At 46.6% G+C, this 22,207-nt stretch overlaps 1 protein-coding gene across 1 annotated transcript in view; it reads right to left on the reverse strand.

Moving 5' to 3' along the window:
* RAB14 (RAB14, member RAS oncogene family) overlaps positions 1 to 22,207 on the reverse strand; it is a 227,694-nt gene that overhangs the window by 57,463 nt on the left and 148,024 nt on the right. The window lies entirely within an intron of this gene.

Below are 22,207 nucleotides of genomic sequence, written 5' to 3' on the forward strand. Positions count from 1 at the left end.
TTTCTACTCCTAGAAACACTTTCCTCTTTGGAAAGTACTCTAGCTCCCAACAAAAACAATATCCCCAGGAATACAGTAAATGCAGCAAGGCTTACTACTGAGAGACGGTGTATGACGAACCAGACCCAGAAAGTTTGAAAAAAGAAGGTATGATGAGGCCGTCATCAAGGTATGGCTAGACCCAGATATCATACTGATGCAGATAAATTTCACCAAATGTATGAAAGTGCTTTGAAATCAATGAGAAATCCATTCGTAGTAAAATACAGAAATTTCATGTGCTTTCAAATAAGTCAAAATTTGAAATATATATCCTCCAAGTCGATGGTAGCAGGAAAGTGTCCTTTGATGAAGGGGAGGATCTCCTGAAGGAATCTCCCTGAAAAAAACGCTGCACAGATTTAACACTGCTGGCCAATTTCCACTAGAAGTCCCTGCCACTGTAGCAACTTCTTCCCTTTTTCTCGCCTTTTGAAGAAACTTGCAAATCTCGATCGTCAACTGTCATAAATACTTGCATTGCTCTTTTATTGGTTGTTTTTTTGGTTGTTTCAGGGACGACTGCTCCAATATTGAGCCAGGATTTCAGTAATCAAACATCTGGCTGATCTATCCTTTCCCCACTGACAGGGTCAAGAGGAAGGGGTAGTCTACAAAGAAGAATATGATTATTGTCACTGAAGGGAGTATAGAGATTTTGCCCTCTCAGTATCAGTCTGAAAGACTGCAGAGCATAACCTACATGCTTTTCCAAACATGTTCTGACTGTCAAAGGGTGCATCCATTATTCTGGATTGTACTTCTGGGCAGGACCATGTATTAGTAAAGCATTCATACCAAAGTAGGACTGTTGTCCATCTGTAAATACATTCATGGAGGAATCCAATAAAATATAACAAGTGATTAACTTAGCCCACCTTCTTTTAAAATAGCTTTTGTTTAAACCTCATCTTCTATAAATAACTTTTATGCGAAGGGTGTAATGTTCTCCCACAACTGCTGGTCATATCTGAACAAAACAGCAGATGCTATGGCAATTTTAACAGCTTTAGCAGCTAAAGAACAAGTTACTTACCTTCGGTAACAAGGTATCTAGTAGAGACTATCTAGCTACAGATTCCTTACCATAGAATTCCCTGTTGTCAGCTTCGAATCCAGAGTTTTTTCTGAGCAGTACCCTGCGCGTGCGCCGTCGGGCGGTGCGTTCGGATCCGCGTGCGACCAGCTCCGCGTGCGTCGTCAGCATCGTTGGAGCCGTCTATGACGTCACGGTTGTCTATATATACGCCGTCTCGGCGCGCGTACGTCAGTTCTTTTCCACAACTTCCCACGCCAGAAGCGCAGTGTCATGGAAGAACGAACCATTATGGATTTGACCTCTAACTGTTTGAAGCAAAAATTCTTTCATGCCTTTAAGAAAGGCAAAAAATGCCAAGATCCAAAATATACATATGTACACATAAATACATATATATCTACATAAGAAAAATATCCGCAGAGCGGGGAGGCTTGGGCGGGTGTAAGGAATCTGCAGCTAGATAGAGTCTCTACCAGATACCTCATTACCGAAGGTAAGTAACTTGTTCATCTGAGAGACTTCTAGCTGCAGCTTCCTTACCTTAGAATAGATACCCAAGCTATAACCCATGGCGGTGGGTCTGAGGGAGATTTTTACACCAGAAAGTCTTGCAAAACAGACCGGACAAAATGCCCCTCTCTTCTCACCAGACTATCCAGGCAGTAGTGTTTTGCAAACGTGTGCAAAGAAGCCCACGTTGCAGCCTGACAGATGTCCACCACCGGTACGCCATGTGCTAACGCAATGGTAGCAGCTTTCCCCCTAGTAGAATGAGCTCTCAAGCCCTCGGGAGGCTGCTTCTTTGCCAAAGCGTAGCATATCTTTATACAGAGAATTACCCCGCGAGAAAAGGATGGTTTCTGCACTGCCCGACCTTCTTTGCACCAACGTACCCCACAAAGAGTTGGTTGTCCACCCGGAACTCTTTAGTGCGGTCAAGGTAGAATGATAACGCTCTTTTTGGGTCCAGCCGATGGAGATGCTCCTCTTCCTTAGAGGGATGCGGTGGTGCAAAGAAGGTGGGCAGGGTGATATTTTGACCCAGACGGAAAGGGGTCACCACCTTGGGGAGGAAAGAGTCAAGAGTTCTGAGAACCACTTTTTCAGGAAAGATTGTGAGATACGGCGGTTTTGATGACAAAGCCTGTAGCTCACTAACTCTTCTGGCAGATGTAATTGCCACCAAAAAGGCTGTCTTAATAGTGAGCAGCCGAAGAGGACAGTTATGCAAGGGCTCGAAGGGAGCACACATAAGGAAGGTAAGAACCAAATTAAGATCCCACTGGGGCATAACGAAAGGCACAGGCTGGAATAGATGCACAAGCCCTTTCAAAAACCTCTGTACTATAGGTGATTTAAACAGAGATGGTTGATCGGGCAACTGAAGAAAAGCCGATAAGGCTGCAAGATAGCCATTGAGAGTCCCCAAGGAGGAACCCTGCTGGGCGAGAGACAAAATAAACAAAAGGAAGTTAGACAGAGAAGAAAGAGGATCAATAGACCTCTCTGAACAATATGAAACAAAACATTTCCAACTGCAGGCGTAGAGCGACTTAGTAGAGGGACGCCTAGCTGGCAGAATGACATCACAGACCTCGGGAGGGAGGTCATAAACCATTAACTGTCGCCGCTCAATCTCCACGCATGAAGGCGCAGAGTTGACCGGTTCGGGTGGAGAACCTTCCCCCTGCTGCTGCGACAGAAGATCCTCCCGAAGAGGCAGCCTGATTGGAGGACCGATGCTCATTTTGAGAAGCTCTGGATACCAAACTCTCCGTGCCCAATCCGGAGCCACTAGGATTACTTGGGCCCGGTCGTTCTAGATTTTCTTGAGAACTCTGGGCAGAAGTGGTATATGTGGAAAGGCGTACAGGAGGCCTGAACTCCACTCGCGTCGAAAAGCGTCGCCAAGCGATAGCCCCATTGGAAACTCCAACGCGCAAAACTGCTGACATTCCGCATTCTCTGCGGAGGCAAACCGATCTAACCAAGGCTCTCCCCACTGCTGAAAGAGTCCTTGCGCCACCTCCGGAGACACCATTTGTAATCCTCTAAGCATTTTCGACTGAGTTTTGTCTGCTCTGGCGTTCAGAGAACCTGCCAGGTGTTGAACCACCAGGGTCATGCCCTGCTGTTCCAGCCATGTCCAGAGACGTAAAGCCTCTTGACAAAGGGTCCACGACCCCACACCGCCCTGCTTGTTGCAGTACAACATTGCAGTAGCGTTGTCCGTGAACACCTGCACCACCTTCCCTTGCACAACAGGAAGAAAAGCTTTTAATGCTAGTCTGATCACCCGAAGCTCCAGCAAGTTGATGTGGAGCCCAGATTCCCCTGGAGATCAGTGACCTCTGATCTCCATCTCCCCCAGTTGGCCGCCCCATCCCAGAAGTGACGCATCTGTCACTACCGTTAGATCTGGTTGGGGAAGGGAGAGGGGTCTGCCGTTGACCCACTCGCAGTTCACTAACCACCACTGCAGATCTTTTGCAGTCCCCTCCGAGATCTGAACCAAGTCGGTAAGATTTCCCTGATGCTGTGCCCATTGGAACTTCAGGTCCCAATGCAGAGCCCTCATGCGCCATTTGGCATGCTTGACCAACAGGATGCAGGAAGCCATGAGTCCCAGCAGCCTCAGAGTCTGTCTCACCGAGATCCAGGATAGAGGCTGAAACTTCGGAATCATAACCTGAATATCCTGGACACGCTGTTTGGGAGAATAAGCCTGATACTGCACTGTGTCCAGAACAGCTCCAATGAAAGTGAGCTTCTGAGAGGGAGTCAGGTGTGACTTTGGCACATTTATAGTGAACCCCAGCGAATGCAAGAGGTCCGCCACGGTCTGGAGGTGGGTGACGAGAGCCTGGGGCGGAGGAGCCTTCAACAGCCAATCGTCTAGGTAGGGGAAGACTGAAATCCCTGACCTGCGCAAATGAGCTGCCACCACCGTCATCACCTTTGAGAACACCCGAGGGGCACTGGTGAGACCGAAATGAAGCACGGTAAACTGAAAGTGCGCGTGGACCACCTTGAAACGCAGGTAATGCCTGTGGGCTGGCAGGATAGGAAATACGCATCCTGCAAATTCAACGCTACCATCCAGTCTTCTTGGTCTAGGGCAGACAAAACCTGAGCAAGAATGAGCATCTTGAATTTCTCCTTCTTGAGGAAGAGATTGACGTCCCTTAAATCCAAGATAGGACGTAGGCCTTTGTTCTTTTTGGGAATCTTTTTGGGAATCAGAAAGTAACAACCACTGCCTACTTCTGATTCTTTCTATGGCTCCCTTGGCCAAGAGAGCCGTAACTTCCTCGCGGAGCAAAGCTAGATGGTCCTCCATCAGCCATTCCTTTGTCGGAGGGATAGAAGGAGGGAAAGACTGGAAGGGAAGGGAGTAGCCCTTCCGTATGATCTGCAGGACCCACCTGTCCATGGTGATGGAAAGCCAGTGAGGGAGATGAAAACGAATCCTCCCTCCAACTGGATGGACAGGAACCCGCAGAACCATACTAGGAGGGCTTGGGTGCATTGGAGGGGGGCTGTGTGGCGGCCGACCTCTGGCCAGACCCTCTGGGTCTGATGGTACCACGACCACGTCCTCTTCCGGGATGCTGTGAAGCCTGAGGACGGTGGCTGAACTGTGGCTGACGTGGTACCACACCCCTTCCGAAGCCTCGAAAGGGGCGAAAGACAGACTGCTGTCGTGCTGGCACTGAAAGGCCCAAGGATCTGGCCGTGGCTCGAGAATCCTTGAACCTCTCAAGCGCGGAGTCTACCTTTTCGCCAAAAAGGCGAGAGCCATCAAAGGGCATGTACATCAAGCTGGACTGGGCATCCCCTGAAAAACCAGTAGAATGTAGCCAGGCGAGGCGATGTAGGGCCATTGATTATGAAATCGCTCTGCCCAGCGAGTTGGTCGTGTCCAAACCACACCGGATCATAAACTTGGCTGCATCCCTCCCATCCTTGACAGCCTGGGTGAGAGTGTCCCGTACGCCCTCCGGGACCTAGGGCAGCACCTGTGCCACCGTATCCCATAAAGTATGAGAATAACAGCCCAAGAGGTGTTTACGGAACTCAATGCCAGGCTGGTGGAAGAAAACTTCTTCCCAAGCTGATCCAGCCTCTTGGATTCCCTAGCCGGGGGAGCAGAAAGGAAGTCACCACGGGAAGTAGAGGCTTGGACAACCAAGCTCACAGGAGTGGGGTGTTGTGTCCGGAAACTAGGGTCGCTGGGAGCGGGTCTATGGCTGCGGCCGACCGTCCTATTCACAGGAGCCCCTGTGCTGGGTTTGGACCACGTACCCAGAAGGAAGTCTGTAAGAGCCTCATTGAAGGGCAACAACAGCTCCAATGTTGACACCCCCGGCTGAAGCACTTCTGTCAGGATATTAATCCTGACTGGCACCGTAGGCAAATCTAGGTCCAAGACCTCAGCTGCCCTACGCACAACCATAGCGAAAGAAGCACCCTCCCCCATAGCCACATTAGGAGGATAGAGCATATACCTGGAGACATGTCCAGTCCACTGGCCTCCCCTAGATCCTCATACCAGTCTTTTGCAATCCAGATTCTAAAGGGTCCTCAGACCCCTCCCATTCCTCTCCTGCGTCTGGCTGATCTAAATAATGCTCAGACAATGATCTGGGCAGAACTGGCTCTGTCAAAGTCGATGTCGCTCCGGCTCTGGATCATCCGGAATAAGGATGGGGCTGCCACCGGTGGGTGCCAGCGGAATCGTCGACGTCAGACCCGTCGCCGAAGGAGGTCGACTGTGGGAGACGTGGCGCCGTTCCAGATCCGGTATTGGATCCTGGGGTACCCAATGGCGCCGAAGCTGCCGGTGCCGAATCCGAAGGGGCCCCTGCTGACCCTGCGGGCCCGAAGAACCACCGAGGGTGCAGCCCGCTCAAAAACGAGGCGGATGGCCTCGCAAAACTTATTTGAGCGGGGGTCGATGCGGTCCCCGGAAAGGGGGGGGGGAAGACACGGAGTTGACCCTGGCGACGGCTCTGCAAAACCGCGCTCGGAACATAGACGTTCCCTAGATGCCTCGTCGGCCAACTGGCATGGCGAAGACGAAGTCCGCTTGGACTTCTTCTTCTTGTGCCTCTTACCTTCAGATGACTTCGAATGCGAGGAAGAGGACTTGGGGCTCCGGAAGCGGTGCCGCGACCACCTCCTACTGCGGGACTGTGACCTCCGCGGAGTCACGCCGACTGAGACGAATGTCGGGCCGCAAAAAGCTTAGGGGATCTCTCCCTCAAGGCCTTTGACGCCATGCACCGACAGTCGAAGCACGAGGTGGAATCGTGGTCCTTCTCCAGGCACCAAAGACAAACTCAGTGCGGATCCGTCACTGACATTGTGCGATGACATGCACCACACGGCTTGAATCCGGTCTCTCGAAGACATGACTTCAAACAGTCAAAAAAGCGTTGACAAACCGTTGAAGCAGGGTAGCTCTTTCCAAAACTGCGCTTAACCGGCGCGGAAGGAAAAGAACTGACTTACGCGCGCGCGGAGACGGCGTCTATATAGACAACCGTGACATCATAGACGGCTCCAACTACACTGATGATGCGCGCAGGGTACTGCTCAGAAAAAACTCCGGATTCGAAGCGGACCCCAGGGAATTCTAAGGTAAGGAAGCTGCAGCTAGAAGTCTCCATCAGATACATTCACATGCTTGCCCGTGGAATTCCAGTTGTGTCACCTTTTATCTAGGACCTGTCCAGGGACTTGATGTATTCCTTGACACTTGCAGTGCTGTGGCAGAAACCAGTTTAGACCTGGTTTGGTGTGCAAACTGAAGTAGAGTCTCTTGATTCATATCTCTTTTCCAGTAACATTTAGAGTGTTGCTGGACTGTTCATGAATAACAGTGTATAGAGGAACTGGTCTGCAGATTGCAGCAGACCAGTTCCTCTCCAATTCCTTTACATGCTGTGTTTTTAATGCCAAAAACTGAATAATATTTTAGGTTTAAAGCATTTTGTATTGGTTTTTAAGAACAGCCCAGTAACATCTCATCTACAGCCATCGGCCGGTGAGGAACAACAGGTGAGAGAAAGAAGGGATGATGTGTGTGAAGAGGGTGGTGGGTGACAAAGAGAAACAGAACCCCTCCCACCCAAATTGGGTGGGGGAAAAGGGGAGTGGAGGTGGTCAGTGTCAGTAAACAACAGGGTGCGTCAGCAGTCAGTTCCAAACAGAGTAGCCATGATGCCCAAGCTGTGACTTGGAAGTGAATACAAAGTCCCTAACATGAAGCTCAGTCAGGTGTGTGGTCAGCAGGTGTGAGACTAGTTTGCGTATACATGCAAGACAGGTTAATGCCCTGAATTCTTTTAACTGCATACAGGGTCCTCAGGTTTTATCAAATTCAGGTACCTGCTGCTCAATAGCGGCTGTCAAGTTTTTCTATAACAAGAAGCTCCAACATTTTATAGAGCCAATCGAGTTGAGTGGTGTTTTGGGGTACCCCAGTGTGATAATGACTTGTTTGGCGGCAGACCAATCTAGGGTGATAGTTCACTCCCTTGGGGATCTCAAAGGATAGGGTAAGGACATTTGGGAGGCGCAGCAGAATGTAGCTCAGGAACCTGGGGAGGTCAGTATCATACATCACATCAACAGCAGTCAAGACCACAGTCCAATATGGTTAAAGTAAAAGGTGCTGCCAGAGGAGATGTGTCAAGGTTCCCTCCTTAAAGCCCCTAACATTGTAGCTGATCATTTTAACCATCTGCCACTACTAGGAAGAGAATGCGGATGGAAAATCCATACAAAGCACAGCTACTACACGTCTGGATATGCGGGACGTGCACAGTAGGCACATGGTGTATAAAGTATGTGAACTGCAGAGCAGGAAGGGGAGAAAGAAACAGATAGAAAGAACATCCAAAAACAACAATTAACATTGTAACTGCTGTGGGTCCCCTCATGGGATCACGAGACGTAACATGCACAGTGTTACATTGTCTCAGCTACCAAACTAGTCTAGGCATCAGTCGGTGACCAGGGAGCTCTGCTGCCAAATGTCCCACTATCTAAGGCAGAAGAGTGGGCGCTTATGTGCATCCCCACAGGACAGAAGAGCATCTAATTGATGTACCTCAAAAGGAGATCACTAGGGTGCGATCGCCAAATGGAGGCAGTCCCTAATCATTTTAAGGCTCAGATGTGGTGTCCTGATGATAGAGCTGGCAGAGAAGGGCAGCTCTTGAGTTCAGCAGGCTTGGTGGAGGCCGCATGGAGCATCATGAACTAGAGGAGGAGTGAGAGGCCCTGAAGGTGGGGGGGGGGGGGGAAGGAGGAGGGGAACACATTGGGTCAACATCTTGTGGCTTGTCAATGTCCAGCAATGCTCTGTCTTCCTCTAAGGTGTGCACATTCAGTGTCTTGTTGTTCCACACAAAAGTGAGGTGAAAGGGATGTCTACATTGATAGCGAATTCCCCATTTGTGCGAACATTCTGTGACTGGCCGCAGCAGACAACGGTGATGGGTGATAAATGCTGGTACAGCCAGATCTTGTTGCCTTTAAAGTCGATAGGGTTAGGATCCCATACAGTTGCAATAATTGTTTCTTTTTGTTAGTGCAGACAGGTCAGAATGTCTTAAGGTATAACTGGTGATCTAGCCGTCCAGTCTGCCCCGTGTGGGCAGTCCAGTATAATGGCCTGCTGGAACAGTCACATGACAGTCCTCCAAACCCAGAAGAAGCCTCGAGTAGACCTTCTTTAATTCATATGTTAGCTCGTTGTGACCTATTTTAAGGTCTGTTGAGATCAAAATGTGTGTTGCGCTGCAATAGTGACAACCCCCCACAAGCCCCACCAGGAGCAAGGGGGTGGGCCTCAGTTCCCAACGTTAAGGCACTGAGATTGCACATGGCTGAATGAACCAGTTAACAACAGGAGAAACAGTAATATGTGGGTGGTCCCCAGGAGGTTACTATTCCCGCAGTCAGTCCCCCATCTCCAGTATGCAGCCAGCAAGGCAATTCCTCCACCAGCAGTCACCCAATAACTTGAGCAGTTCAGCATCAGAGGGGAGTAAGTCACTACTGGTGATTCCTGCCAGTGAGGATGCCAGGAAAAGAAGGAGGCCGAATGCTGCAGGTCAATGAAGTGCCAGAGGCAGAGTCTAAGATTAATAGCGTAGACTGCTGACCACAGAACCTCTTGGTGTCAGTATTCAGAGGGAGGATCAAAATCGCTCCCAGCTCACCTCAGTTCTTCAGGCCTTGAGATCTAGAGTGATCAGGGCAGTCCTCAACCACCCTAGGCCTCAGGTGGAGCCAGAGGGGCGGCCAGCATCTCTGAACGAGCCAAACCACAAAGTCTTCTGCAGGCAGCATCTAGAGGTGGAGGCATGCAAAGTCTCTCATGCGGTTTGCAGCCTCTACTTCAGTGCAAAGGCATGCAGAGGAAGGACTGATGTGGACTGTGTAACAGGATTGCATTGAGGAACATGTATGTGCTGCAGGGTTTTGTGCAGTGTGCATCAGAGAGGGTCAGACAGTAGGAGCCACAGTAGGTCCAGTGTAGTTGGAGCGCCAATCGTGCTCCGAGGTCGCAGCCATATTGGAATGCGCAAGTCAGGCTCCGGTGTAGTTGCGTGCCTTAGGCAGCAAGAATGAGGCACCGACTGGTTCCCTGCAGTCCGTAGCTTTCCTCACGAGCCTGGGAGAAACAAAGAAGGCACTTCGCACCCGCCTCTATCGCTACCAGCAAAGTTGACGGTGGACCTTTGTGGGTCTTCTACTGTCTGGGCAGCATTTTGGACAGATCTCCAACACTATTTTCCCAAGTGCAGGTGGGTAAACTAACCTGTGCAAAAATCAGAGAACTTCGATTTCATCCACAGAATCATGAGAAATTAGGTCTTGACTGGCGCAATACAATACATTGAAACTACCCCTTTCCAGGTACTATAATAAGGATGGACATGCTTCATCACCAGAAGAGTGTCGACTCATTGTCAGTACAGGCCCCAGCATCCTGATATTCCCTACCATCATGAATCACTTAACCTAAATCTTGTGTGTGTGGGGGGGGGGGGGAGGGGGGCGGATGCGGTGGTGCAGTCTGCTACTGGGGCAGTAGAACAGGCAAAAACAGCTGATGCACAAGGGACCTTGGACTCAAGGGGCAGTATCCAGATAACAGCTATGAAGGTGACAACTGGAGGTAAATGTCCTCTCTCACAGATTTAGGAGTCATGAGCAGCTCCACTGGAACCTGCACGAATAGAAAATTCATTTCACATCTAGGGTGGTAACAAATTAAGCTCTTTGCAAACTTGTGTGCACCTATGAATGCATGGTACCATATTGTCCTCTTCAGTATCAACATACTACATTCAAGAATCACTTGCAGCTCTTTGGAGACTATCTTCAGGACTCTAATAATAACTGAAAAAGCACCTGTGTCTTTAGGACCTTGTATGTCCCCCCCCTCTTCCTGTCATCCTGACCTGAGGAACTGTAATACAGCAGTTTGAACAAGAGGTATGCTGACTGGTGAGACCAAAAGTGTCTGCATGGGAGATCTGACTGCTAACACCAACAGAAACACTGGCAGGCAACAAATGCACAACTAATGGGACAGCATCTGACTGTGGTGTTACTGGTATCTTAAATTCTCTTCTGTGGACAAGTTTCCCACAACCATCCATGTGTGAGGATGCTAAAACTCACGAGGTTGGACTCCCATAACCCACTGTTGCCAAGTGGTTAACTGACAAATGTCCAGATGAAGGCTATCATAACTGACACTGTTGAGGAAAGATCTACAGACAACTGATGTCATCCCTGAAAGGACAACTAATAGTGGGAGTAAATTTCTGTTTTTTAACTGCCATTTGTATTATTTTTACAGGAACCAGTGAACGATCGGACACTGACCTTGTTTCTTGGGAGTGCACAAGAACTGGCTGTAGAAGCCAAAATACAAATTGGAGCAGGTCTGTAATCATGACTGTCCATGCTGTCCAATTGTGGACCAAAAACTAATAGTTTCTTACCTGTAGGTGTAGTTTTGCAGCTTGAAGAATCTTTTGGATTCACATGCTGGTCATTATTCCGTCAGCTAGTGGATGGGTCTGGAATTCTCCAACTTTTCATCTTATTTAGTACTTTCTTTGTTTTTATTATTGTTGTTGGGCACTGGCGTATCTACCCATTTGTTGCTTCCTGTGCTATATCCTCCTGTGGAAGCTCCGACATTTGATTAGAGTCTTCATTCTTTATTCTTTTATTTTTCCTTTCCATATTCCTGGTGGAGGAGGGTCGCTTCAGAATCAAAGAAAATTCTTCAAGCTGCAAAACACACTTACAGGTAAGAACCTATTTGTTTTACAGCATGAATATTCTCTGGATTCATATGCTGTGCATCGATTCTGTTGTGCTTTCTCAGATTTGCGGTGGATGTGTTGAAGATGGACTTGAATTTTTAAACAGAGGTTTTAATACCTTTTGATCCACCTGAGCTCATTTGAATGTCTATGTAGTAGTGTGTTGTGAAAGTGTGCGTGGATGACCATGTGGCTGCCATTCATATATGTTGCAACAGCGTGTTCATTAGAAAGAAAATGGTCACTCCTTTCTTCCTTGTTGTGTGCCCTTGGGGTTGAGCTTAAATTTACCCCCAGACGTGTGGCATATCTGTATAGTTTCAGAGATCCATCTAGCCACTGTAGCTTTAGTGCACAATACAAGCCAAATTCTGGTTGTAGAAGCTAAAATACCAAAATTTTCGTCTTCCTGCATTACTTTGTTCTTTCCATGTAGTACATTACTGTGCATCAAGCGTCCAGTGTATGCAAAACTCTGATATTTCGATTTTGGAAAAAAGTTGGTACTTGAATAGTTTGGTTTGTGTGAAATTGTGAAACTACTTTAAAAACTGTGGATCTGTTCAAGACAATTCCGTCCTTGTGGATGTGCTGATGTGGTTCCTGAATTGTGAGTGCTTGTATTTCGCTCACCCTTTTCAGTAGGAGCATCTTTAGTGTGTCTTTGTGCAAGGGCTCAATGGCTGCCCTCATTAACTGTGTTAATACCAGATTAAGGTTCCATGGGGGTGCCAATACCTTCCTTGGAGGAGCAATCCTTTTGGCTCCTCTAGGAATTGTTTTATTACTGGAGCTGTGAAGAAGCTTCTTCCCATGTGGCCCCTTGTGCAAACCACTATTGCTGCTAAGTGTACCTTCAATGAGGCATGTTAGTTTGTAGTTAACACGTGTGTTAAGTATTTGAGCACTAATGACTCATTCGTATTTGTCTTTAATAATCCCTTTTTTAGGCACCATAAGGAGTATGGTTTCCATTTTGAGAAGTAGCACTTTCTTGTTGTTGGTTTTCTTGCTTATCTAAGAACAGCCCTTATTTCTTCAGGCAGGTTTACGTGGCCACATTCCAAGACTTCAGGAGCCAGGCTGCCATGCTCAAAGCTTTGGGGTGTAGCACCCTTCTTTTTTCCATAAACAAATATTCTTTGGATATTGGCAGTTTTTTAATGCCATCCCCATCCCTTTCCCCACCATCTGCATCAGTTCCAAAAACCATGTTTGTCTTGCATACTGGGAGGCAATTAGGATTAGAGTCATTTCACGTCTCTTGCATTTGTTGATGTTGTCTGGATGCAAAAGTTTGGCACTTTGCGTTCTCAGGTATTGTGAAAAGATCTACTACTGGTGTTTCCCTACTTCCCAGATCCTTTTGAGTCCTTTTTGGTTTAGCTCCCATTCTCCTGTCTCCGCTTCTGCAATCTCCTGTATTGTTGTTAATTTTATCTTCTTTTTTTATGTCCCATTTCCAGAGTGTTTGGGCTCGTCTTAATAGTGCAAGGGATTGATTTCCTCCCGGTTTGTTGATGTAAAACATAGTTGTTGTATTGTCTGTTTGGATCAGTATTGATTTCTGTAATAAATGCTTCTGAAAGACTTAAGGCTAGAAACACTGTTTTCAGTTCTAGGATGCTGATGTGTTGTATCACAACCTGTTCCCTCCAAACTCCTCAGATTTTGAGCGAGTTCATATGAAATACCCAGCCCAAGTGCGAAGCATGGGTTCATGATTGCTGCAGTTGGATTGGTTGTTGAAAATTCATGCCTTAAGTTATATTTGTTCTGTTCCACCAGGCTATTTCCTCCTGTATTCTTTGTGTGACAACCACTAGATCTTCCCAACTCCCTGTTGCTTGTAATCATTGGTTTTCTAACCATGCCTGGATTGATCTCATGTGAAGTCTTGCATATGAGATTAAGGCAATGCAAGACAATATTCTTTAGTAGTTTCCCCACCGTCCTCACTGTCAGAGCTTGCACCTTCTGGTAAAGTTGCGTCTCTGCTATCAATGACTGTGCCCTCCTTTCATTGGGGAAAAACTTCCCCTGAATGGAGTTGGTTATTGCTCCCAGAAATAAATTTTCTTGTTGTGGGAATGACTTCAATATGTTCACTGAGAATCCTAATGAACATAGCGTCCTGATTACCTATGATATATTGTCGAATTTGCTCTTACTAGCCGGTCACCTTGACAGGGGTAAACATGTGTGCCTTACCTTTTGAGATGTGGCGCTACCACTGGTAAACCCTTGGTGAACACCCTCGGGGCTGAGTTTATCCCAAATGGCAGTACCATGAACTGGTAGTCAATTTTGTTTACAACAAATCTTAGAGATTTTTTGTGTTGCCCATTAATTGGTCTGTGTAAGTAGGCATTTTTTAAAACTATTGTCGCCTTTGGGAATTAGGAAATAAATTTAGTGTTTCCTTGTTTGATTTTCTGTCTTTGAACAGTATTGCTTTTTTTCCTCCACAATTCCTCCATCTCCTAAAGGTCAAATGTTGTTAGTTCATAGGAACGGACCGTTTTCCTTGATCCCTTTGCCGGTGGGAATTTTTAAAATACAATATCCGAAAAAAATTAAGTTCAGAATCCATTTGTCTAAAGTTACATTCCTCCACTCCTGAAGGAAATCTTTTATCCTGCCAACTACTGGTGGTGTGTGTAGGAGTCATAATTCTTTGTTGATGCCTCTCTCAATGAAGGTGTGGGTGAGAGGTCACATTTTGTTGAGTCACTTGAGTGAGGGAGCAGAACCTCTCCTGTGACGTTGACCCCTTCCTTTGTCCATTCCACAAAATGACTGACTGCTCTGCTGTTGGTATTGCTATCCTTGCTGAGTTGAAGCCATTTGGCTGCTCCCCTGAAAGCTTTGGTGTGAAGTTCCCGACAGGAATCTTCCTCTCCCTGTGGTCCTGCGTAATGGTGCTGCTCCCCTGTGAACTGCTCCACAAAACTGCAATGCTCTCAATTTTGCCATTTTGTTGTCCTTTTTCAACTGGATAAGTTCATCATCAACTGGACGATCAAACAACTGGTCTATGTTGAATGGGGTGTAGAGGATGCTGGCCACACAAACGCTCCCTGTTGAATGAGGTGTTGAGGATGCTGACCTATACCTCTGGCTTTAAGCCTGAAATTATCAGCCATGAATGTCTCCTGAGTGTCATGCCCATCATCTGTCGGTTAAATGTATTTGCAGCATCCAATGCTGACCTTAGGCATTGTCCTTTTCCTGCACTGATCAAGGAGGTGCTTCATCAACTCTTCAATTTCCTCTCAGTGTTGATGTATATGTTGATACAAAAGTGCAATGGAGTTAGCAATGCGCCAAAGGTTGGCTGAGCTGTGCTCAGACTTCTCCCCATGAAGTCCATCCACTTGCCTTTCTTTTCTGGAGGGCAGCCCCACCATTGATGGAATGTTAGCACTCTTTCTTGCAGTCAACGCTATGATGGAATCTGCAGGAACTGTGCCCTTTATATAAGCTGGATCTTTAAAAAAAGAGTATTCATACTTTGTCTCTACTCTAAATCACTGCTCGACAACTGGTTAAGTTCTTTAAAGGCTTCTCTTCCCAGGTCCAGGACACTAGGGAGCATGGCTAAAAACTGGTTCCTGGTTAGCGTCAGTGTAGGAAAGTGCTCTCTTTCTTGAAATGGTTACCCCATTTTATGACTGCTGTCAGTATGTTTAACTGTCTACTGGGTTCCTGCTAACCAGGACCACAGTAGTTATGCGCTCTCCTCTAAATGGTACCATTTTCTTCTCACAATTGGCATAGTGGTCCCCCCATGTAGGTCCCTAGTATATGGTACCTAGGTACACAGGGCATTGGGGTTCCAGGGGATTCCTTTGGGCTGCAGCAGTTATTCTGCCACCCATGGGGAGCCAATGCAAAGGGTTCTGCAGGGCAGTCAATGCAGCCTGTTAGAAACGAGTGCATGCACACCAGGTCACTATAAGTCACCCCTACGGTAGGCCCTCTCAGCCCAGAGTGTACAAACTCCAGATCCATTTTCCTGGACTTTGAACGTAGTGATGCCATATTACGCGTGTACTGGACATAGGTAACTACGTATGTCCAGCTACATAATGTCACTCCTTCTGTGCATAACCCAGTCCACACCGGTTCAGGGACACCAAGTCCCTGTTTGGACACAAAAGTAGACAATGGAAAGGGGAACTGACCATTTCCCGATCCATCACCACCCCAGGGGTGGTGCCCAGAGCTCCTCCAGAAGGTCCCTGGGTTCTGGCATCTTGTTTCCAAAGTTGGCAGAGAACTCTGGGAGCATCTGAGTGGCCAGTCCCGGCAGGTGCTTACCTGGTAAGGTGACAAATCCCCCTTTCAGGGATACTTAGGGTTTCTCTTTTGGGCAGGTCCTCAGATTCAGCTTGCAAGATTCCAGCAGGACTCCTCTTCAGCCTCTGCTTCGACTTCTGGCCACTGGAACTGCGAGACTGGACCCTCCAGGAACCGACAAACGCTGTTACTTTGAAGACTCTTCTGCAACTTCCCCACGCCTCCTGCCAGCTTTGCAACATTTCCCCGGCTGTGCATCCTCAGAAGACTGCAACTCTTCAGCCTGCACAAGAAGAAGGAATCTCCCTTGGAGTGAAGGAGTCACTTCCGTGCTACTGCAGGCACCTGCAGCAAGCAACTGGCTGCGTGGATCTCCTCTCATCTTGAGCTGTGCGGATCCTTCATCACAGGTGGTGGTCTGAAGTAGTCCTCTTGGTCCTCTCTGCCAGCTGTCCAACTTTGGTGGAGGTAAGCCTTTGCCTTCCCACGCAGGACAGTATGCCCGTGCACTGCATCTCTTGCAGCTTCGAAGTTTTGTTTGCATCTCCTCCAAAGGATCTTTAGGCGACGTACAGCCTCCTGGTGGTTCTGCTGCAGCGTGGGATCCTCTTTTGTAGTGCTGCGTGGGCTTCTTCTGCGACTCCTGTGTTCCCACCCTGTGGGGCTCCTGTGGGTGCTGCCACTGCTCCTGTAGAATCTTTGCAATGCTAAAGGAACCCTGTGACTCCCCCCCCCTGGGTTGAGTCCTTCTGGGCATTGCTGGTCCCCGGCAGCACCTCTTTTCCTCTAACCACGAGTTTGCCTTTGCCAAGGCTTGCTGGTGGAATTCCTGCACTGACATCTGCAATCTTCCTTCCAGTGTGGGACATCACCTGCATCCTTCAGGAACTCTTCTCCGGATCAAGGGCTTCAGAGCTGACCTGTTCTTAATCACCGTCAACCAACTCCTGCAACTACAGCTGGGTGGGTAGTAGCTTCTACCCCTCCTGGACTCCACTGTGACTCTTGGACTGGGACCCCTCGCTCCACAGGTCTCCTTTCTTCAGGAATCCACCACTGGTTTTCTTGCAGTCTTGTCTGGGTGTCTTCTTTTCCTCCTTTTGAGTGGTTTGGAGAGAATCCAGTGTTTTACTCCTGCATTCCTGGTCGCTGGGGGGTACAGTGCTACTTACCTCTGGTTTTCTAGTACTCCCAATTCCCTTCAACACATTTTACTTACCTAGGTGGGGATACTTTATTCACATTCTATTTTTTTAGCATATGGTTTGTGCTTCCCCTAGGGTGACTATTGGTTATTGCTATTTGCACTGTTTTATAACCTTTTCTATGCCTGTTTCTGATTACTAGTGTATATATTTAGTGTAATACTTATCTCCTAAGGGCAGGTTACCTTTTCCAGTATTTTGTGGTGTTTTGTTCCAAAAATAAAGTACCTTTATTTTTGTACAACTGAGTGTTTTCCTTCATGTGTGTAAGTGCTATGTGACTACAGTGGTATTGCATGAGCTTTGCATGTCTCCTAGACAAGCCTTGGCTGCTCACCCACAGATACCTCTAGAGAACCTGTATTCTAGACACTGCCTACACTTCACTAAGAGGGGATACCTTGACCTGGTATAAGGTTTAAGTACCATAGGTACCCACCACACACCAGGCCAGCTTCTTACAGTCAGCATCAAAGTTTCGACTAGGAAACAAGATTGTCATTTCTCTTCCTTAAGTTGTACCCCATTCTTTTCTGCTGCATGTCTGATTAAATTGTTGTACATGACGATGTCATCAGGGGAAAAAAGGCCTCAAGGGGTAACTTTCCACACCTTCAAGGGAGTCGGTGTCCAGGTCCTGCCACTGCTCTATATACTCTACCTGAGAGCTGTGGTATGCCTCAGTCATCTGATCCCACTCTTCCTCCAAGAAGACATCTTCCTTCCTCTTGGGAGTAAGGGGAGGTTCAATTTCCTCATCCTCTTTCTCCATCTGCTCTTTAGACGTCAGTCATTTGAGGTATGCATAACCTTTCAGGCTTTCATCAAAGTCCTTTTTTTTCTGGATTGGGGGGGGGGCTACCTGTGCCTTGAGGCGCCTTCTGTTTTGTTCCATCTCTGCCACCTTCTCTTTGGTGACCAGACTTGATGTCTTCCCCTTCGGCGGTGAAGAGTCCTTCAAAGATGTATCGGTCATCAAAGTTTGCTGTTCTGCTTGGGGCCTGCTTTTGATGCCGAAGCGTCTTTTCCTTGACCGTCTTTTGAAGACTTGGATTTCTTGCGTCTTCCTGCAGAGTCTCCTTCAAGGGATCCGATGGGCTCTGTCTCAGGGCACGACTGTAGTCAGTGAAAGCTTCAACGCAAAGGCTCCCTTTGACTCCCCTTAAGTCACATTTTCACAACTCGGCCAATTTCTAGAAGGCTAATGATTCTAATCTCTGGTCTCCATCTTTTTGGTAGCCTGACCTTCGATGATCTTAAGTTCTACGATCGAAGTGTCTACCTCTGCGACATTATCTTCATGTGAAAGACCCAGGCCCCCAGGGATGACAATGTCTGTTGTCTCTGAATGCTGTGATGGGCCCGCTTAGGCCTCTCTCACCCTTAGTGTCTTCGACATGAAGACCGAGCAGGCGTTGCAGTCCTCACTTAAGTGGTCGACAGGAAGGTGGAGATTGCAGACCGGATGCTTGTCTTTTTGGGAAAACTTTTGGTGGCAGTTCTCGCAAAACTGGAAGGGTGTCATCTGCATCAGGCCCTTCAGGGAGCTCCCTGAACAGGCATTCTTAAAAATTTGTTGAAAAACTCCCTTTGCTCTGAATACTCTTCCAGTACCTCTGTCGGGGATGGTAAACGAACCAGTTAGACTATTTCCCCGTTTCTTCCCAAATTGTCTTCCTTGTATTGGAGATTGTTCAGTAGGCTCCCAGACCACACAGTGGAAAAAAAAAAGAATCTGAAGCTGGCCATCAAAGGTGGGAGCTTACGAAGGAGAAGATATGTGACAAGAAGCACCATATAATATCCATGCAATCTTGTTGTAAGTTTAGATGACCGTGTTAAAGGAATTCAGGATCAAGGCTGCCAAGCTCAATGATGAAAGGTTGGGCCCGTGAAGTTGTAAAGAAGATCCTATCTACAAGGCAGTCTTTTGTGGACGCTTGGACAGGTCTGTGACCCACCATGGATGAGGCCATTCCAGTGCCATTATTATGGTCTTGGTCTCGTAAAGTTTGATCAAGAATGCCTCAATGAGGGAGACAGAAGGAAATGTGTAGAAAAATTTATTTAACCAATCTATCACAAGCATTTCCTTTCAACCCCGGCTGGTGCAATCTCTAGGCGAACTCCTGCCATTTTGTGCGCCTGCAAATCAGTCTATTTGGGAGTAGCCCCATTCTTGGAAAATTACTTCGGCGACTTTGTTGTTTAGAAGTCATGGTCACCTTGGATAGGACGACTGTGTGAATCTGCTTTTACATTTAGAACGCCTGGGGAGGTGGGTTGCTGGGACTGTTAGATTCCTTACCATAATCCATTTTCATATGACCGGAGACAGGGAGTTGGTCATGATCAAAGGCAGGAATGACTTAAGCACTAAGTATTCTGTTCTCAAATCTAGGAGATTGATATTGTAGGTTTTCTTCTTGTCTGACCATAAACACAGTTTTCAATGGTCAATGCAAGCTTTTCATCCATGGAACAAGGCATCTGTCACTAGCATCAGAACTTGGAAATCCTGACTGAAACGTAGCCCCTCCTTTAAATATTCTGACTTGGTCCACCATGGGGAAAAACTGAATTGCAGAATGTGAAAGTGTTAGTCTCTGTTCCCAGCAGTCTGCGAACTACTTTCACTGATCCTTCAGATACTTTTTCAATGGTCCCATGTGAAGTCTGGCATGAGGAACCAAGAAAATATAAGATAACATTGACCCTAGTAGGGCTGATAGCTGTTGTGCAATAGGATGAGGAGTTGAATCAATTGAGACATCTTAGATGAATACATGACTTTTGTGGACTAGGTATCTAGGATTGTTCCTAAATAGTGTATCTTCTGTGCAAGGAAGATCGCTGATTTTTTTACTGTTGACCTGAAGATCCTGACTCAAAGCTGTGGAGACATCTGAAAATATTTCAGAATTTATGAAAATTTACTCTGTATTAGTCAGTCATCTAGGCAAGCTTAGACAAATATCTTTTGCCCCTTAAATGTGCTGCGACAATAGCCAAACAGTTTGAGAATGTTCATGCCGCTGACTTTAGATCAAAAGGCAGGACTTTGTACTGGAGATGCTTGTCACCTATCACAAAAAACCTTCGATGTTCCTTTACAATTGGTATACGGAAGAAGGAATCATGAAGATCTGTAGCCAACATCCAGTCCCCTTGCTTTATTTGATAGTAGATCTAGTGTAGTGCATGCATTCCGACCTTCTCTCTTCTTATGAATTTTTTCACTATTTGTTAATCTAGAGTGGGTCTGAACTTTGTTTTTTTTGGTCCCTTTCCCCCCAAAATCATAAAGTACCAAGAATGTTACCCATTTTTTAAAAATTTTTTTAATGAAAATTAACCCCTCCACTGATTTTTTTTCTGTAGTAATATGCGGACTTCCTTTTGCAACAGAGGTAGCTTGTAAGCCAATGTACTGGCTGGTGAAATTGAAGGAGGAGGAGATTTTAAGTGAAGAGAGTATATTTTCTGAACATTCAAGAGCCACATGTCCTAAGGTATTTCCAGCAACTCTTGATAATAACAAGACTATGCTTCCCCCTACCAGAGTGACCAACAGAGAAGGAAGAGAAAGTTACTGACGGGAGGCTTTTCTGCAGGCTCAGATTGCTACTGATGCTATCTTCCACACTCTGGAATGTCTAGGACGATGCACAATTGCCTCTGCTGTGGTTGATACAATCAATGAGAAGTAATTCATAGAAGTAACGCCTGTCGCAAGGTCTGTATCTTATCCTAAATCTTCTCTTTTTAAAGCCAACAGCTTTCAGTGATTCAATCTCAGTTTTTATATGAAACACTTCGTCGTCCAAAGAAGAACCAAACATTGTAGGTCCTGAAAACGGTTGATTTATAATTTCCTGCTGTGCTCTGGCTTTAGACCAGTCTGCCTAAGCCATGAGCTGTCTCTAGTGCAAATTTCAGGACAATATCCATGTGACACTAACCCAGAGGTATCTGCTGCTGCTACCATGACTAGATTGGAGACAAGCATACCCTCAATGACAACTTCCTGAAAATTCAGTTTTTCCTCTTAGACTAGTTTACACAGTTGTGGAGAGAACCCCACAAGGACATATCTTACCTCTATAAAAAAAAAAAAGCAGTAGCACTTACAGTATTCATGATGGATTCAGATGTTCCACACAATTTCTGCCCATTGAATCCCTTTGCTTGCTCTTTGTCTGGTGGTACAGAACAGGAAGGAGCTATGTCATATCTCCTTCCTGTAGCCACAATATCAATCAGGAGAAGGAGCCTAAGGAACAGCAGTCTTGATCCAGTGATTTGTATTTCTTCAAAAGCTGTGATGAAGTAGATCTTATAGATGAAGGTAAAAGGAACACCTGCATAGCCGGTTCAAGCAGGCCTGGGACCAAGAGAACTCTTTATCAGTGATCACAGACAACCTCTCTACATCGAATTGTCTCTTTTCATCAACTGCTGTTTCAACAACGTACTATGATAGCAAACAACTGGGCAAATTGCTCATTTTTTTATGTCAGACTCTGATATCATATTCCTTTTAGTAGATCGGGGGCAACTCCTCTTTCTTTGAAGACCTCTCTCCTGGAATCTGCCTCTAAGGGAGGTCTTAGACTGGAAGGAAGGTGCTCTGGTGAAAAATGTACATCCTCCATGGCCTCTTGAACATCCTGCTGCTTTCCATCAAGTCCATGCAGCCTGAGCTCGGTCTTCTAAAGTTTTTCTTGAAAGCTTCTGACATTGATTGCATGGATCTGAATGGTGATCCTCGGGAAGACAAGGACTACAGCCCAGTGTAGATCTGTTTGTGCCTTCTCTTTACCGTTTGGAGAGCACTTCATAAAAGTGAAGGCATTTTAACAGAAAAATATTTTTTCAGTTCTAAAACTGAATACCCCCAAGTCTTTAAAGGTGTCAAGCTAACACTAAAAGTAAGCATTCAGAAACATATCCACTTCTTTTAGACAAAATAAGGCAGAGGTCAGTGCCCCAGAATCCTGTTTCCAAGAGCCGGAAAAATGAATTGAACACCTGTTGGGATGCTGCATGTGCTGAGAGTTTCTTAAAGGCACAGTACTAGATTTTTTTCCCTCCACGCTTTCCCTTATAGCCTACAGGCTAATTCTGTCCTTCATTCCATTTTCATTTTTCCTCGTATAAAAAAGATTTGCAGAAGATTTTCTATGGTCAGTTATCTTTTCAGTGGCTTCTTGTTTATAATGAAGTTGTTTAAAATGAAAATGAAGTGAAACTTGGCCTTC

Source organism: Pleurodeles waltl, chromosome 6, assembly GCF_031143425.1.
Source record: "Pleurodeles waltl isolate 20211129_DDA chromosome 6, aPleWal1.hap1.20221129, whole genome shotgun sequence".
Classification (NCBI taxonomy): domain Eukaryota; kingdom Metazoa; phylum Chordata; class Amphibia; order Caudata; family Salamandridae; genus Pleurodeles; species Pleurodeles waltl.